Genomic DNA, 20150 nt, shown 5'->3' on the forward strand with positions numbered 1-20150 from the left:
CTCCATGGCTTTGATGGAATACATGATGATATGAAGGAAAGAAAATGAAAGAAAGAATGAGAGATGTGGTGGAGACGGTATCTGCCAAAACCAGAGAGTTCTAAGTGTCTAAGCTGTAAGTTGTAAAAATTGTCAGTCGTCAAATTGTGTCCCGTTTCTGCTCCCTTAAGTCTCTTTATATAGGCTTCCACTGGACTTTGGGCTTTATCTGTTAGTTGCTAAAATCTTTTATTTTTATTTAATTAATTAGCAACTTAATTCTTGTCCAATTTCCAATTCTGCCCCTCTCCTTTGACCAGTCTTTGACTGTTTGACCAGCTTGACCAGAGTTTACCAGAGTTGACCAGTTTTGACCATTTCAGTGTCCATTGAGAGACTGCCACGTGTCAACTCTTCCAAATCAGATTTCTCTCTCCTTCCTTAGGGTTTGTTCCTCCTTTGACGGCTGAAAACGTGATGGTGGCAGCTGCCATTTTCCGGCGTGGTGGCACGACGCGGTGGTGCTGCTGCAGTGGTGGCTGACGCGCTCGCGGGAAGAAGAACTCGCGGTGGTGGTGTTCGGAAACGTTGCTGGTCACAGTGGGTGCTGCTGCGAGCAGTGGCTACCATGGCTGCTTGTTCGAGATGCAGGTTTTCGTTGACGATGACGCGATTTCAAGAGATGCGCGAGGTGCAGAGAACGTGAAGATCTTGCGGTGGCCGTGAATCTGAAGGTGGACTCGAGGTTTCAGATCTTCTCTTCTCCGGCGTGGTATGCAATGGCGGCTGCTCCGGTGGGCGCGGTGGTTGCAGGTGGAGAGGTGTTGCTGTTGCTGCGTGGTGGTGCTAATGGTAGCTGACGAAGATGGTGGCGCACCAGTTTCCATGGCTGCTGCGTGAGGAAGAAAGTGGCGCAAGGTGCAGATTCGTGGTGGCGGCACTGCTGCAGTTCTTGTGTGGAGATGGTGGTGGCTCGCGCGTTGCAGGTGCAGTGGTGAAGATGGAAGCTGCGCGAATGGAGGGAGATGGTGATGCTGTCACGGTGTTGATGGTGCGTCGTGGTGGCCGGAAAAGGTGAGGAGGTGCGGCGGCGGCTGCCATGGTGGTGGAAGGAGAGAAGAAAATTAGCGTTAGGGTTTCATGAGTGAGATGGAGGAGATGATGACGTGGCAGAATCTGATTGGTTAATTTGGTGAGGGTAGGATTATGACACGTGGCTTGTTCTGGTTGGCTAATTTTAAGAGGTGGGGATTGCCACATGGCATGATCTGGTTTAGTGGAGTTTAAGTGGTAGGAGGGGTGCAACTTAGTGAAAACTGGGGGTGCAGAACAGGTTTTTGTGGTCCACTTGAGGGAGGAGTGTGCAAATAAAATCTGGGGGTGCATTTAGCTCCTGATTTATTCTTTTTCAGAATTTCTTGATTTTGGACTTATTTTGTAACTTTGAATATTTCAAAATCACATTATTAATTGACCAAAAATAAATTCCAGCTGCATTAACAAACGTTAGAATATCCAATAATATTTTATGCAACTAAAATCAATTTTTACGCCACTTTTACCAAACTTACTCAATAAATCCAATAATCACAAATCCTAATTAAATCAATCTTTAAGCACAGAAAATGCAATTAAATCCCCAAATTTAAATATTAAATGAGGGCAAAAATTTGAACTCATCAAACCTGCATTGGCTTATCAGCTATGATTTCTGCAAGTTGGAGCAATGCACCAAGAGGATCGTCCAAAGAGAGAAGAATCTTCTTTGATTGAGGTTTTTCCTATATTGATGTAATTTCAGTTAAAATGGAATATAATTTAAGTTTGAATATAATAAACATGTAAACTTTAAAATGTAGTATATTTGTGGGTTTAAGAGTCTGTACCGGGGGGTCAGTATCAACCAAATCTCTAGGCTAGGCGAGGAAACACTGGAATGCCTGTGCCACAGTATACACCTCATCTGTTGGCACAGGAACTAAAGCATACGGCATGAGAACCTCCTCTACCGTGACCTTAACCTCATGCTCTGATAACTCCATGCCATGAAGAACTGTGGGTGCCTTAAATACTTTTCCATGAGCCACTAGTGTTTTCTCTGTACCATCCCAAATATATAGCTGACATGGATGAGTGTCATCCATCCCATTTCCGCTTCTACCTGTTAGAGCCAACGATTTATTAATGTTATTCAATTACTTTATTAAATATCATTTATTCAATTCATAACTTATAGAAAACAAATTTACTCGTGGGAGGCACAAATGGGTCTAGTTCTGGCGGATGATCCACTGGCAAACGAATTCCATAATGCTCAAATTGGCGCATTAGTTCTTCTCTCACTTGCGCCGTGATCATTTCCTTTAGTCTTTGTTCATAATCAGCACCATGACTGCATGAAGACTGACGCAAGGAGGAACCAAAAAATTGGCGTATGCCGACTCCTGATCCAGCACCACGCACACGTCCAGGGTGCTCAGGTCGTCCAATTGCAGCAGCAAGTATGTCATGACGACCTTCTGGAATGAATCCTCCTTGGGAGGTCTGCTCAACCAACGAATCCTACAATGTAACAAAAAAATTTATAAATCAAAATACAATATAAAACATGAACGAGCAATTTAGATAAGAATTGTATCTTACAATTTTCTCAGAGATTTCTCATGCAGAGTCAGAAGTGTAGTTGCCCAATGAGCGTAAACGGGCTAACTTCCACTTCTGATGACGTGATGGTGGTGAAGGAGGCTCAGTATCTTCACCCTCAGAAGGTGGGGGCCTAGATTTTTTCTTTTCTGTCATTATCTTCTCTTCAAGTTTTCTATACCCACCACGAGATAATATGTGCGGGTTTTTATTTTGAGCACTTATGCTTTGAGCCTTTTTCCTCTTTACCTGTAACATATAAAACCCACTTTATGAATTAGTTAAAATTTTGCATAATTATCAATTGTGCTATTGATGATTTCAAATAAACATACCTGCCATCCCTCAGATGTCCGAAGCTCAAGAAACTGACGCCATGTGTCTTCATCAATCCAAGTGTATTTCAACAATGGATTTTCATTCTTTTTATGTCCAAAGACATACCTTGACGTCAACTTGGTCTTAAAACCACGAAATTTCTCAGCCACCGATGACAAACATTTTTGTCTTAGCGTCGGCACATTTGGAATATCAAATGTTAGCTGCAATATAGAAAATGTCATCAACAATATTTATCATATTATCAACAAAATCAAAGTATAAATTTAATAACATTAATATTAGTTACCAATAAATCTTGCCATATCATTTCCCGATCAACTTCAGTGACATGATCAAAAGATGGCGTAAGGATTGATATTCTCTCTCGTGCCAACATTCCTAAATAGCTTTTGAAGACGTCCCCATAACGACCACTAGGTTCACCAGTGTCGACGTTAATATCAACATGTGTTTTCTGACCTTTAGTTCTTCTAATTAAGAGCTCTCTCAACCTAGTGGCTCTCTGGTGGGTCTCTTAGTAGGTGTTTCATCCTTTGATGAAGTATAATGTTCAACCATGTATCTGTGAAATGAAAACATAAAAAAACATTAATAAGCAACTGACAAATTAATATATAAAACATTATTTAACAAAACACCTAAATGTTAACAAGAATATGAAATTCATACATAAAGTTATTGATTGGTCATATGTAAATTCCTTCATCGTGATCTTCTCGAATTGCATGTACATCATCAACTAGATGGATTTCATCAACATTTATCGTTCTTCTAAATGGGTGGGTGACAGCAATATTAAGATCACTCATATTCTCTTCATTAGGATCAATTTGTTTTTTTCCATGAAGAGCGACAAACCAATGTTCAGACACAGGATCTTTAACATAGAAAACCTGAGATGCTTGTTGTGCCATGATAAATGGCTCGTCTCGATAACCCACCTTTCGAAAATCCACTAGAGTCATTCCTGATTCATCTATTTTGACACCACTCTTATTGTCAATCCACTTACATTTGAACAGTGGAATAGTAAACATGGTATAATCAACCTCCCATATCTCTTGTATTACACCATAGTATGTCATTGATCCTACTACGGGATTTTGATCTTTAGATGTAGAAAATTGTAGCGACTCAGCTTCAAGACTGACTCCACTATTTTGTACTGTGCTTTTATCATAAAGAGACTTTGTATAGAATGTGCAATTATTGATTTCATAACATGTACAACAGATGACATCAAATTTCAACCCATTTGCTAACCACATCAAAGTCTCAGAGCATTGCGCATCTTTCAAAACCTCAGATTTAAACCAAGGCATGAATGTTCTATTATGCTCCATCAAATGCCATTTCTCTGATTGTCTTGGATTGTTCTCTTTCCCAATGACTTTGTGTGCAGATAAGTAAGGCATTACCTCATTTGTGTTGTTCAATATGTATAGGTGTGCTTGCATTAACTCTTCGCGATTTTTGGTACCCACACTCACACCTCGTATGTTGTTACTTATAGAACACCTGTTTAACCATGATCTGTGAGGAACTCCTATCGGTTTTGCTTTTTCCATGTAATCTGAACAGAACTCGACACTTTCTTCAGCAATATATCTTTCGATCATTGAAGCTTCTGGACGATATTGATTTTTCACATACCCTTTCAAAATCTTCATGTAACGTTCAATGGGATACATCCATCTTAAGTATACTGGTCCACAAAACTTGATTTCTCTCACCACATGAACAAGTAAATGTACCATGATGTCAAAAAATGATGGAGGGAAAAACATCTCTAGCTGACACAAGATGATAACAATTTCGGCTTGAAGTTCATCTAACTTTAAAGGATCAATGACTTTGCTACAAATTGAAGAGAAGAATGCACACAAACGCGTTATATTTTGTCTAACATTTTTGGGTAAAATTCCACGAATAGCTACAGGTAACAATTGTTGCATTAAGATGTGGCAATCGTGAGACTTTAGGCCAACAAGCTTCAAGTCTTGCATGGACACTAAACTCTGAATATTTGAAGAGTATCCTTGAGGTACCTTGACACTCTTTAAACATAAGCAAAAACTTATCTTATCTTGTCTGGACATAGTGTAACATGCAAGGGGCAAATAAGTGCGCCTACCAACCTCCCTTGGTGCCAAGTCTTCTCGGATCTTCATTTCAACCAAATCCAAACGAGCATTTACTCCATCTTTTGTCTTTCCCTGAATGTTGAGTAGTGTACCAATCAAGCTATCACACACATTCTTCTCTACATGCATGACATCTATGCAATGCCTAACTTCTAACTTCGACCAATATGGAAGGTCAAAGAATATTGATTTTTTCTTCCAAGGGCTCGATGCAAATGACTTCTTGGACGTTTTACCAAATACATGATGTACTTTATTAACTTTTTCATGAATTTGAATGCCAGTTAATGGAGTTGGTGCTTTGTCATTCTCTTGATGTCCATTGAATGCTTTCTTTAACCTTCGATAAGGATGATTAGCTTGTAAAAACCTTCGATGGCGCAGATACACGGTCTTCCTTTCGTTTTTCAATTGATGAGATGCAGTGTTTTCTTCACATATAGGACATGCTTTATGACCCTTGACACTGTACCCTGACAAATTACCATAAGTTGGAAAGTCATTAATGGTGCCAAATAACATTGCCTGCATCATGAAAGTTTCAGAAGCAACAACATCAAATACTTCAACACCATCAACCCACAACACCTTCAAGTCTTCAACTAGAGGATTGAGATATACATCTATGTCATTTCCAGGCTGCTTTGGACCAGATATCATCATAGACAACATCATGTATTTTCTCTTCATGCAGAGTCCAGGAGATAAGTTGTAAATGAATAATATAACAGGCCAACAACTGTGATTTGTACTTAAATTACCAAATGGATTCATTCCATCGGTAGCTAAGCCAAAACGAATATTTCTACATTCTTCACCGAACTTAGGAAATTCCTGATCAATATTTTTCCATTACATTGAATCAGCTGGATGACAAAGGTGTCCGTCACATCTTCTCTCAGTTGCATGCCATCTAAGGTTTTTAGCGTCTTTAGGATTTGCAAACAAACGCTTAAGTCTGGGCACGATTGGAAGGTACCAGACTACTTTCAAAGCAGATCCTTCCTTCTCTATTTGACCATTATCTTCACTGTTTCTTTTCTGCTTGTACCGTGACGACCCACACTTTGGACATTTTTTCAAATCTTCAAATTCTTTTCTGTACAATATGCAATCATTAGGACATGCGTGTATCCTTTTATACTCCATACCCATCGGACAAAGAATTTTCTTGGCGTCATAGTTTCGAGTGGGTAGAGTATTTCCTTCGGGAAGAATTTCATTCAAGAGCACGAGCAATTCTGTGAAGCTTTTATCTGTCCAACCATTGGTCGCTTTCAAATTCATAAGTCTTAAAACCGCTGATAATCGCGTGAACTTAGTTGAACCAACATACAACGGAGTTTCCGCATCAGCAGACATCGTCTCATACACATGCGCTTGTCCAAAAGCTTCTGCGCCAACATCCCGTATCATGTCCTCTATATTGTCTTCTTCTACTCGTTCTTCACATCGTTATTCACATCGCTCTTCCCGTCGCTCTTCTCGTCTCTCTTTAATGGAGGAATTGGCAAGATATTCAGATCGAGAAACAGTTGGAATGTGTATTAATTCGCCGTGCCATGTCCATATTGTATAACTTTTAAGGAAACCATCACAAATAAGATGTTCCCTAACTTGAGTTGCATTCAATTTTCTTCCATTCAAACAATTGACACAAGGACATATGAACTTCACCTCATCATCACTTCTCCCCTCATAACGTTGCGCAAAATTTGTAAGTTCTTCTACTCCATTCTCATACTCAGCGCTAATACGTGGTAAATTAATCCAATCTCGATCCATACTGAAATTGCGTGAACAATTTCAGTAATCTTTGAATCAATGTTCACGTCGTAATCAAGGTGTGACCCTATCCCATTTAAGAAGATTCACTTTCTTTATTTTATTGGTACATATTACTTTTAAAATACATATCTTAAATTTCACGAAATTTTGCCAGCATTTCGCATTGGCCTTCAGGATACACGAAATGAAAGTGATTATAAACCACAATCAAATATGCACCCGAAGATCAATACAAAACACAATTGACAAATATTCATGAATTTTAAGATATGTATTTTAAAATATATATATATATATATATATATATATATATATATATATATATATATATATATATATATATATATATATATATATATATGCACTAATAAATTACTAGAAAGTGATTAATCTTCTTAAACTGTCCAATCGGACAATTCAAGATTCAATATATTTAAATTATTAGTATTGTATCCCCTTATATCTAATTTTAAAAAAATGTAGTTTTTTCAAAATGAAAACTCGGGGACAATACATAATTTACATATTGAATCTCAAACGGGAAACTAAGGCTAACTCACATATAAGAAAAACAAACAACATGTTTTAACAAATAATAAAATATATAAAGCAAACAACATATTGGCATCATAGGAAAATATTAGAATTAAGAACATGGGAGCGTGTAAAAAGAGCAGATGACAGTGGAAGATGATGCAATTCAACGCGTTCGAAAGCTACAAGAGATAACAAAAAACACAAGAGAAAGTCATAAGTAACAAATAAAAGCAAAAACAACAATTTCCTTAACATCATATATTACCTATTTAATTATAGTGTTTTTACAATTCTCTTAAATTCAGACTTAATGCTCTACATCTGAAGACACAATGCTCTTAAATTGAGACTCAATCCTTTCACAAAATTAATCAAAACACTCCAAACAATTTCAATCTCAATCCAAATTAACACTCACAATAACTAAAATTTAAAATTAACATACACAAAAACAAAAAATCAAACAAAAACGCGTTGGAAATTTACCTTAAAGAAAACCGCGGCGCGACAATTACGGCAAAAAGAACGAAAATGTTCGCGTGGTGGTGGAGGGACGCCGGAACACTTGTAGAGAGACAGAGAGAGGGACGACTGGTCGGAGCAGCGTGGCCGGACGCGAGACGAGACGGCGGCAGGGGGCTCGCGTGGTGGTCTCGCATGGTGGTGGACGGACGCGAGACGAGACGGCGGCAGGGGGCTTGCGTGGTGGTCTCGCGTGGTGGTGGCTGGACGCGAGACGAGACGGCAGTGGCTGGATGCGAGACGAGACGGCGGTGGCAGGAGGCTCGCGTGGTGGTCTCGAGTGGTGGGCTCGCCGGAAGTCGCAGAGAGAAGAAGAGACAACGACGACGACAGCGCAACAGTGGCAGTGGCAGCGGTAGCACGAGAGGCGGTGGCAGTGGCAGCACGGAGCTCGCGTTGTTGGAGTGGCCGGAACTTGCAGAGAGTCGCCAGAATTTGCAGAGAGAAATGGCAGCTGGCGCGCGCGAGGAAGAAGGGGTTCTGTTTTTGAGCCCTAATTAAACAATATGGCCTCGGTTCAACGTAGAACTGAGGCATATAACCCCTATTTGGCCTCGGTTCCCTAACACCCGAGGCATATAACCACTTTGGAACTGGCTTTTCCCCAACCGAAGCCTATAGGTCCCAACGTCAATGGCATTTTTGAAATTTCTGGCAACCTATAAGGCGAGGTAAAAACGCAATTCTGCACTAGTGGCCAATCAATAAAAAAACTCTAACACTCTACCTTTGTCATATATTCCATACATCACACTAAATAGATATCATATTCATGGAATACGATTCACTTTCAAGATGCCTTGGTGGTGAAATGGTAGACACGCGAAACTCAAAATCTCGTGCTAAAGAGCGTGGAGGTTCGAGTCCTTTTCAAGGCATAATATTGAGATCTCTTATTGAATTGGAATAAGTTCGAGAGCGAATCACGAAATCTTGGTGATCTTCTTTATCTAATGAATGGGTAATCGGTTTTGAAATCGTCCGCCATGCACCCTACCCTTCTCGAGGAGTATATGCTTCAACAAGAATCACACAGGGGTAGATTGATACAATAAAAACCTCTGGTAAAATACCCACTTGTAGCCCAACGGGCGGATAAAGTACATTAAATAGTTCGTTTTAGGAATTGGCGACTTACCCATTCAATGACTTTGGCACCGGACGTTCCCAAAATGGATAGTGTACTTTCGGGTCGGGTGAATTCAAAATATAGACTCCTATTGGCATTCCAACCTTTCTTCTCCTTTCAGGGCCTATCCAAAAACAAAAATAAAATTCAATACTTCTTGGTTGTGAATATCGAATAGGACAAGCCACCCCGTGGATCTCTTTGCTTCGGAACAAAACAATTCGAATTAGGCTCAGTCAACTGGAATGTGTATTATCGATATAGGGGATCTTTCAAGTGAGAAGATCCATCGACCTGAGACGAAGAGAAAGAAAGGTCTATCTATTTTTTTTAGTTATTCAGTTAAACCAATGATTCATTATTGGAGCAGTTAGCAACAACTATCTCATCTGGGAAAAGCCATCTTTTTCTCAACAATGTCTTTGTCATTTGATCCAATAGCGCTTCGTTAGATAGGAACAAATTTGATAAATATTGATAACCCTCAGATAGAGTATTAGAAGGGAAAAATCCTTTAGATGATGAACTATTGATTCTAAGCCATCTCTAGCAATGAATCAAAAATTCAAAATGCTTTTCTTGCGTATTCTTGATAAACCAGTGTTTATATATAGATGTAAGAAGATTTGTTTGGGAAGTAAGAAGTTCCCTTGACATCTCTTCATCTGTAAAGAATTGTCGATGTGAAAATACATAGACAAAAGGTTGATCTTTGAATAGGAAAAAGAGTGGATCCACGGGGTCCCAAATGAATTGGCTTATTCAAAAAAAGCCTTGTTCTTTGGAAGATCTATCTCGTGTCTGGTACTGCATGGTTCCATCCTGTAAGAACTCTGAATTATTCTCTTGAAGCTCATCCTTTTCATCATAAATGATCCGCTTGTCCCGAAATGACCTGGCCCAATAGGGAAATTCCAAATTATTGGGCCTTTCAATACAATCAAATAGAAAGCCCCAAGGGCGCATTCTCTAGGAGCCCAAACGATGTGATTGAAAAAATCCTCCTCTATCTGTTGCGGGTCGAGGACTCTTCCCCCTTCTTCAAACTCCGATTCATATTTTTCATAGAGAAATCTCTAATCAACAATAGAATAAGATCCATTTTGAATCCTATTTAAGGGATTCCTTGGTTCGGACCGAAGAAGCAATGTCACTCAATCCTTATCAAATTGACTGTAATCTTTTTCTGTATGTGAGGATCCCACCAGAGCGCCTTCTACTTCTAATAGGCCATGAACTAGATCAGAATTCTTCTCAACGAGTCCATAAGAAGTGATCCCATTTTTTTCATCAGGTCCGGGTAGAGACCAAAGAACAAATTAAAATAACCTTAATTTACACAAATTCAAAAATAATGTGAATGATATAAAAAAAATTATTATAATGTTATCAAGAAAATTTAAACTAGAGTTAGTTGATAAATAATTTTGACCTAAGTAATATTAATAATAAAAAATAAATTTTATAATGTTGTTTAAAAAATAAATAATATCTACTTTAATTTGAATTAATAAGTTTTCATGATTGATAAAAATATATTAAAATTACAACATCAAAACATGGATCAAGTTAATAATGTCTCAATTTTATTAAAGTCAATGATATTCTAAGCAAAATTAAACTTTAAAAAAATATAAAAGAGGAGATACATTAATGTAACAATATAAAAGTTTTAAATTCTTATATCTTAGATAAATTTTGAAACTATATAATTTTAAATAATTTAATTATTTTAATAAAATTTTAAATTCTCTATTCTACTGACATGTTTTGTTCCAAATTGTTTTAAATAATTTGCAAAAATAAATTAATCTTCTAAAAATTGTCTATCTAAACATCATTAATTTTGTTTAAGGAGGAATCTAGAGAAAAAATAAATTGATTGGTACTACTGTGGGGACTTTCATGACAATACTATTTAAATTTCTATGCCAATTAAATAATAATCGACATAGTATAATTTAGTAATTATGTCAATTACAATTTTAACTATTAGGATTGTTAGTTGATCTTGAGGTCATATCGCACTTTGTTCTTCTATATAAGATGTCTAATCTTTCTTTGTTTGTTTTATAGCTAAGAAAAATAAATTGATTTTTGACAAATTTATTATTAAAACAAAACTTGATATTTATTATTTGTTATCATAAAAACTTTGGGTAACTTGTTGGCAAACCTATATGTTGATTTATGTCTTACTCATTTATGTGTTAACATTAACATCCACATGCATTCCTCATTTACACAATTTTTAAATTAAAATAGAATTCCCAAATTGCTATGAAAATGGAAAACAAAATTATTCCTATTGTTTAAAAATAGAATTTACAAAAACTAGCAAAAAAATTTTGTGGTAGAATCAATAAAGTTTTATTTATAATTTCCCCTACCAAATCTCGATAGAGCTCAACTCAAATGGATTTGGTTTGAAATTCAACCCAACTTTTGGCTCGATTCGAACTTCAACCTGACCCGATTCGTCTTGACCTTTTTGCTCAGCTCAACTCGAATTTTTAGACTTGTGGACTTTTTATGTCCTAACCAATTAGCAATTCCATAACTTAAGAAATTTTAATTTCCTTTTTTAAGTGAATTTCAAATTCTACTTTAGACGTTATCTTACGAGTATTTGATTATCTTTGCTAAGGCTTTTGTGTTTATAATCATGATGGAGCAATACTAACATTTGTACACATGTTAAATAGATAAAAGTATATTAGAGAATCTCTTCAAATTAGTAAATAATTAACTAATTTTAATTTATAAAGAAATTTATTTATTATTTTTCTAAAGTGAAAATTTTTATTAATAAGTTTGTCTAAATGTGTCCAAACAATACATTTATTTTTTATTTTTATTTTCAATCATAAAATGTAATCACAGTGTTAAGGCACCAACTTGAGCATTAGTATTGAAATTTTCTCTCACTAATTTCATTTTCACAAGGTTTCGCGGGCATCAGTGTGATTTGGATTTCTTCCAAAACGACGATGTCCTTCTCATGCCGTCAGTTTATCACCTAATATATCGCAGTGGGTCCCAAATACCCCATGTGTCTTTCCTCGTTTTCCATAGGTTTCTATTTCTCCCATGAAACACGACTTTGTAAAAATAAATTTAAGTACTATAAGAGAGAAATACGAGAATAAAAATTTAATTTAAATAGTATAAGATTGTAAAGATTTTCTATGATGTCAATGATTGACTTTTACCGCAAATATATTTATATTTTGACTGGTTTATAGGTGAAGTAAATATAAAGAAATGTAATATTATATGAACAAAATGGACTTCTCAATATATTTTGTTTTTCCAATGAAAAGAAAATGTAGTTTATTTCGTTTTAGGTTGATAAATTCTCACCTAGTTTTTTTTATTTTATTTGTCATAATTTATTTTTTTAAACGATGTTTCCTTGATCTATTATACTTCAGAATTCCAGACATTCTTAATTATATCAAATTATATTTTTACATTGACTTCAATTTTAATTATTTAATTTATTTGTTAAAAACTTTCCATTTAAATTTATATTGAACCATAAATTTGTTTTAATTCCAAAATAAATATTTTATGAGGTAAAATGATCATATGTATTTGAGTTTTTGCCATTGAAATTTGACTTTGTACTTGATTAGCAAATTTAAGTCTTTACAATACTAATATAATCACGGTTTTCATTACCTTTCTCTTCTATTCTCTTCCATTTATCATATATTTGAGACAATCAAATACTTCTATAAAAATACTATAAAAAATTACACTTGCACAGTAAGAAACACATAATCCTTCTTACCTTTTAAACATACACAATTTTACATTTTTAATAAAACTATTTTCACTTATTTTACATTTTCTTTTGAGGATCAAATTCAATAGATATATTAACTTTTAAATATACATATACACAATTGAGAAATAAAAGACTAAATTTGCATTTTCTTTTGAGGATCAAATTCATCTATGTAAACATATCTGAACTTTGATATGTGTAACTAGAAGATGGGGGATTATTTTCAAATATTATATTATGTTTTCAGTAGAAATAAATTTCCTTATCTGTAATAAAATTGTAATTTCCTTTTCTTATAGTTTTTAAAATTTTTGTTGTTACAAATTCTTATTTGATTGTAATTTTAGTGTACCGCACCTAGTCGGCCTAAGCCGAATAATAGTAGGTGTACCATACCTGGTCGGCCTCCGTCAAATAATAAGTAAGCATTATGTGTATGCTAAAGGTACCCGGACCAAAACCACTAAGAAGCGACGCTGATCTAATAAGTCCAAAACAACCATAGCGACCTAAGCCGTTAAAGGGTGACCGGCTCAGGCCGACCACTCTATACAAACAACCAAGAACTTAGTAAAAAACATAACATTCCAATACAAGTCACAAGTCACCAGTCTCCAACAAACGAACTGAGGGCTTGGGCCTTAGCCCAGGCCCACCTACGGCCCAATCAAGGGCCTAGCCCATGATGTGGTCAGACATAATTAATGATCTATAAATACGCATGGACCCCACGAATTAAAGGTACGCATTCATTACTTCCTTAATCACTTGATTTGACCTTTTGAGAGCTTTCGCTGACTTGAGCTTCGGAGTCCCTTCTGCAGATAACCGCTCCCGGGTCCAAGCAGACATATGCCAACCGGGAAGAGGCCTACTGAAGAGATAGCGGACTATATGGGTAAGGTAACATTTTTGCCTAACTCATCTTATTTGTTCTCTGCAAGAACGTTTAGTATAGGAAATTTTGATTTAAACTTTAAGAAACTTTTATATTGTAATTTTTGAATGAATTTATTTGGTTGTAGTATAAGAACAGGAAATGAAAAAGAGTGTAGACAATATACAGAATTATGCAGAATCTTTTCAAATTTTGCAATTTGAACAGTAAAAGAAGTCTATTTAAAGACCCTCACTCCCATAGTTGCAACAGTCACCTAAAGGCTATTGCAGAAGAACAGAGAAAATGCTAAGAGAATTAATTTCAAAATGGATTTTTCAAAAAAATATTTCATGTTTTTCAAATCCCATTTCATATTGGACGTTTTATTCTGGAAAAATTTGCTCCAGAAATATTATTTTAAAAATTTCAAAATCTTCGGAAAGCCTAGTCCAGAATTTATAATTCCAAAGTGACTTTTATACAAATAAAATGGTCATACTAAAAAATTGAAGAGATGCTGGAAGCAATTACCTAAAACCTTTTGCAAACTTAAGATAACATCAAACGCACAAAATAAAAATAAAGACAAGGGCGATGCAGCTCAATCGAGACGAAAATTTCTAATTAGTGACAAAATTCTTAAAGTTGATTTCAGATTTGAAAAAGGAGTAATTTGAAGTAGAAGCTTTAATGTGTGAAGACTTGTATTGTAACAATAAACAAGAAAGTGCAAAAGTATGTTGTCTTAAAATTGAATATAATTTAATAATGGTTTAAATAATGAATGTGCTGGCTTGTTTATCATTCATCAATTTGGATAGCAGACATCGACACTTCAGAGTTGATATCATCATCATGATCATCATCATCCTCACCCTGGCTGTCTTCAGAATCCATTGAGGCTCCCTTTTGGAAGTAATCAATTTTGAAATCGTAATCACCATCCACGGGATCCGAAGAGGCTGAAGCTTTCTTAGCCTTTTTTCTTTTCTTTTTCTCTACGCGCCTCAGTTTTGTATTAAGCATACCGTCCGCAGTATATAATTTTTCATTTTGCCTACTTGCTGCACTGTTATCCTTCTTCTTCCTACCATAATCTTCCATGGCTTCATCCACCTCACCCACATTTCCGGGACCTTCACCTTGGTTACCTGACTTGGTTTCTATCTCATCCTACAAGAGAATGTTTTAATTAGAAAGTGTGAAAACACTAAAATTCCAAGCATACGATTGATATCAACAATAGTCAATTCTCTAAACGGTTTCAAGAAACAAACCTCCAACATCATTTCAGTAAGATTGAGAGGGTGACTTGAAGGAACTTCAACAACATTGAAGTCATCAACAGATTTAAGGCTCCCAATATGAAGATTCATTGTTGTAGACTTCATCAACGTTAAACTCTTTTGCAAATTCAGAAACTATCTTCGCCTCTGAAGCTTCACCTTGATCCCTATTTGGGAGCATGGTATAATACGAATTTTACCTGAAACATACAAACAAAAAGAGAAATTTTTGCATTTAGTTCTTTCTCAATTTTAACTTCAAAACACAGAAAAGTAATCGGTTCTCTAATCATAATTTAAGAAATTCCATGCATGCGTACCCTCGTTCCAATCATGAAGAACGATTCTTGCAGCAGTAGCAACGCGAAATTTTCCACCCTTCGTGCGCTTGCCCTTAGCTTCAGCTACCTTCAGCAGAAAGTCGTCAACATCACCTACACTGAAACTGCGAATTTTGTACAGAGTTACCAGCTGCTCAAGCAGACAGAGCTTTAGAATTTCCTTCACTGCGTTTTCCAATTTAAAAGAAAAGAAATAAGTCTTTCAATTTACTTAACAAGAGTCAGTACAGCTTAAATCAGGATTTTCCATAAATAAAATAATTGTATCATGCAAACTTCTAAGTGTTTTAGAAATTAGAATTCTCATTACTGAATCAAACATTGATTTATATCTAAAACAAGTTAACAGGAAACATAATCCAATAACCCGCACATAGAAAAATCCAATGTTCTACTACATCACCTATCAGTTGCACTTTTAAAACCTAACATAACTCCATTTTATAACTAGGATAAGTGACAAGATTTAATGAAAGGGTGTTATTATCACCGACATCCTGAGAATGGTTAGATCAAACCACACACAACCATATAGTAAAATACAATGTAAACACCCAACGACCCTCGGACTTACCTCATCCTGAGAATGGTTAGATCAAACCACACACAACCATATAGTAAAATACAATGTACACACCCAGCAACCCACGTACTTACCTCATTCACACCATCATTGTTAACACAGAAGTAAAGGGAAGTTGTAAAGAGGGAACGATTCTGAAAATAATTGAATTTATAATTGAAAGTCATTCTATTTGAGAAAATGGAGGAAAAGGAGACAAGAAATTTACACAAAAAAAAACAGATGTTAAATTAAAATGTACGATGGACCAATAGCACTTATGCTTAAAAACAAATATAACATAACACGTTTAAAGACAAAAAACACTCTCTTATATATAGCCACTAGTCAAACCAAATACACCAAAAAATAGAAAATACTTCAAACTTTTGTAGAATTGAATAGAATTTCTTCAATGTCACAAGTTCATTTTCTTTTACTATTTTTTCATGTAAAATACCTATAAATCTTCTACCATTCATTTCGAACTGAATTAATGCAAATAAACACCTGAAAAACCAGATAATAAGAGGAGGGGGAATGACTTGGTATACCTGGGCTAATAAGATCTAACTTCTCAATCCTCTTGCAATTTTTTAAGGCAATGGAAGCATCATTTTCTTGAGACTTCAGCATAACAACACCAGGACAATCTAGCAACTTAACATTTTTGTCCAATTGAACCACTTGCATTGACCTTGTTAACCCCGGAGTAGATCCAACATTGACAACATGAGACCTTTTCAAACTATTAATAAGACTACTCTTACCCACATTGGGCAAGCCAATCAAACCCACAGTTATTGACTTCTTGATCTGTCAAGACAAGGAAGCAAAACAGCAAAAAAATCAATAATTTACAATTAAAGGACAAAAGCATAAAAAACAAAACAAGTAATAGATAAGAAATAGACATTATAAAGACTAGAAAAAAAAAACTACACCAAGGAAAATAAAAATTAAGTCATATGCAAAATCCCCAAAAGGTAGCAATGATAACCCCACGAAGATCCACACTAAAGCATATTCTTCCAACTTAAAAACTGTATATTTAGTTTTCTTGTGATTGACCAAAAGTTGGCACATTCATGCACAAGCAAACAAATGTTAGAGATCAGTGTCACCTAGATGACTAAATATTTGTGTTTGTTGTGTGTGTGCAAGCTTTTAACTAGGCGCAAACTTCACTTTTTTTTAGAGTTAAATTAGACCTAAACAGACATTTTTACGATTCTGATTCTAAAAATAAAATATATTTGGATAATAAAATCATTTTCAACGGATAAAATAGCACCAACACTACAAAATTAAGAAAAAACCCTATCTAACAGAATTGATACTTATCTTACAATAGAAACTATGATTCAGAAAAAGGCATCAACAACATAGAGAAAACCAATGCCAATAATTCTCAAGTCCTAATAAGAGGTGATATTATTTTAGGAGCAAGTACCATAGACATAGGGTTTAGTAATAATTTAATTTCTACTGACATGTGAAAAAAATAGCGTGATCTACCACTTTATTTTTCTTTTTGATTCGGTGCACACGACACATCCACCTGCAAAAGATGCTTCAAATTGACTCTAAATGTAAGAACAAAAAATGAAAACCAACTCACTTAGGTTCTTCACTTCTCCTTCAGTATATATACTATGAATTATTTGCAAAACCTTCTGATTTTATATTTGGTTCAACATTTAGGTTTGCCAATTTGACAACATTAAAGTTGGTTTTTCCAGTGAAGGCGTCCCTTATTGTATAATTTTCATGTCAAGATATTGTATCCAATGCACATTAGCAACATCATATATTTAAAATTTCCCAGGCTGAAACAAGGAATGAATAGTAAGTTCCTAACTGCAAGGAAAACAGAGATCACAAAGGACTCTTTTCTTAGTAGCACCCCTATCTTTCCCACCCCATTTTGAAGGAGTTCAATAATGATAAAACAATTACCCTCTCCTTGCGTTCAGCCTTTTGCTCCAATTCCTCAATGGCGTTCGCTCTTCGAGCTTCAAGGGCTTTGAGTTCCTATTCCTTAAAGGGCCAATCATTGGGAATACCAGGATCCTTCTCAACCTTCTTTTTCCCACTCAGTTGAAGCTTCTTAGCTTCCTTCGCTTTTTGTCTGTTGTGCTCTTTCACCTTCCGTATCACCTTGTAGTTCTTCTTCAATGAAACTCTCTTACTCTTACTCTCTGCAACGCAAAAAATTCACAACAATAATAAAAAAAATTAGACAAACAAAATCAATGCGCACTACTGATATCAAAGAACGGGGATTAGGATTTCCTTACTCTTGCTCTTCTTCACCATAGTGTGTTCTCTACCGTCAGGAGTAAAGAGGTGACACGTCATAAGAAAAAAGGAGAGGGAGAGATGAAGCCAACAGATTTTGGAAGAGGCGTGGAGAGAATAAAGAATAGGGTGAAGGAGTGTGTTGTATAGTTTGTTATTTAAATTTTAAAAGGTAAAACTAACCATATTAAATCTGATATTCAAAAAAAATTGTTATTTTGATTTTATTATTTGTTATGAAATAGTGATATAAGATAATTTTTTATAACCTCATCGTTTAATTTATATACCAGAAAGTGAATTTTAATATGCCTAGATTTTTTTTATAAAAGAATGTACTTAAATATATTATAAAAGGAATCTTAATGTACCAAAAATTTTAGAAGGGATTTTCTTAGGCTAACTTAAGCCGAATTTTTTAATATTTTGTGCTTAAATAATTTCGCACGTGCTTTTGATAAATACTAAGTTAGTAGCAAGGTTACAATTTATAAATTTTTTTATTATAATTTAGTATATAATTATCTTCTATCATTTAATATTAAAATATAAAGTAATATAAATATATCTATATATATTTTAAAATTATGTTACAAAAATTATTATATGAATATTATTATTTTTAAAATTACAAAAATATTATCACATATCTCTTTTTCGTTTAAATTATTAAAATACTCTTAATCTATTATATATATATATATATATATATATATATATATATATATATATATATATATATATATATACTTTCTATTATTTATTTGTTTTAATTATCTGACTTATCATCTTCAATTCAAGATATTTTTCGTCTTATATCACAATATTATTATTATTATAATAATAATAATAATAATCGTTATTATTATTATTATTATTATTATTATTATTATTATTATATCTTACTATTATATATTATTACTATTAGTATTATTAACATTATTAGTAGTAAAGTTATTATTCTTATTTGTAATATATAATATTATTACTATTATATATTTTTGTTAGTAATTACGTCTCAATTTTTATTAGATTATGATAAATTATTTTTTTTGTCTTAAACTTAAAAAATAAATAGGTATATTGATAAATATATGATTAGTTTAAAATCTCACTCCAATATTTCATTGTTGATGTTCATATCCATTCAAATTTGAAGGATTTGTATACCATTATTGAATTATGTCAATCTTTGACAAAAACAAACAAATTAAAGATATTTTACTTTATTGATTATCTAATTCATTTTATTTAACTCTTAATGTTTTATTTTCTACAACGAAGATTATCAAAACAACATTCGGAATAAGATGAAAGATGAATTTCTTGAACACAATATGGTTATTTACATTCAAAAAGGAATAACTGGAGATTTTTATTCCGAATAAATTATTCATGAGTTCAAAATTTTTTACTATAAATTATTTTGGCTCCTCCAAAATTATTGGTCAAGATTCGTCACGAGTTATTATTATCAACTATAATTAATAATCATTATTACTATCAACTATAAATATTATTATCATTATTATTAATTATAATTATTTCTATTATTATATTACTAATATTATTATACTATTATTATTATTAAGAACTATAATTATTATAATGGTTATTATTATTATTATTATTGTTTTTATTATTATTGTTAGATACACATTTTACTTTTACTTTAACTTACTATGTAGGAATCATGTTTCAATAACTTATCCTTTTTATTTGTTTTGTTGTTCATTTATCTTTCCATTTGAACAATTATTTCAATTTAAAAAATAGTTACTAAACTTAGCAAAATAATAAAACTGAAAATTAATTTTTTTATTATAAATAATTATTTAAATTTAAAATATAATAATTAAGAGGAATAAATTGATAAAATAAAAAGGACACCAAAGATGTTTAT

At 34.0% G+C, this 20150-nt stretch overlaps 1 pseudogene; it reads right to left on the minus strand.

Annotated features, from left to right (window-relative positions):
- Positions 1-14558: 14558 nt before the first annotated feature.
- LOC114172029 (guanine nucleotide-binding protein-like NSN1) lies at positions 14559-18265 on the minus strand (annotated as a pseudogene).
- Between the last annotated feature and the right edge of the window lie 1885 nt (positions 18266-20150).

The sequence above is a fragment of the Vigna unguiculata genome, chromosome 5 (assembly GCF_037176805.1).
Source record: "Vigna unguiculata cultivar grain cowpea cultivar isolate G323 ecotype 2 chromosome 5, ASM3717680v1, whole genome shotgun sequence".
Classification (NCBI taxonomy): Eukaryota; Viridiplantae; Streptophyta; class Magnoliopsida; order Fabales; family Fabaceae; genus Vigna; species Vigna unguiculata.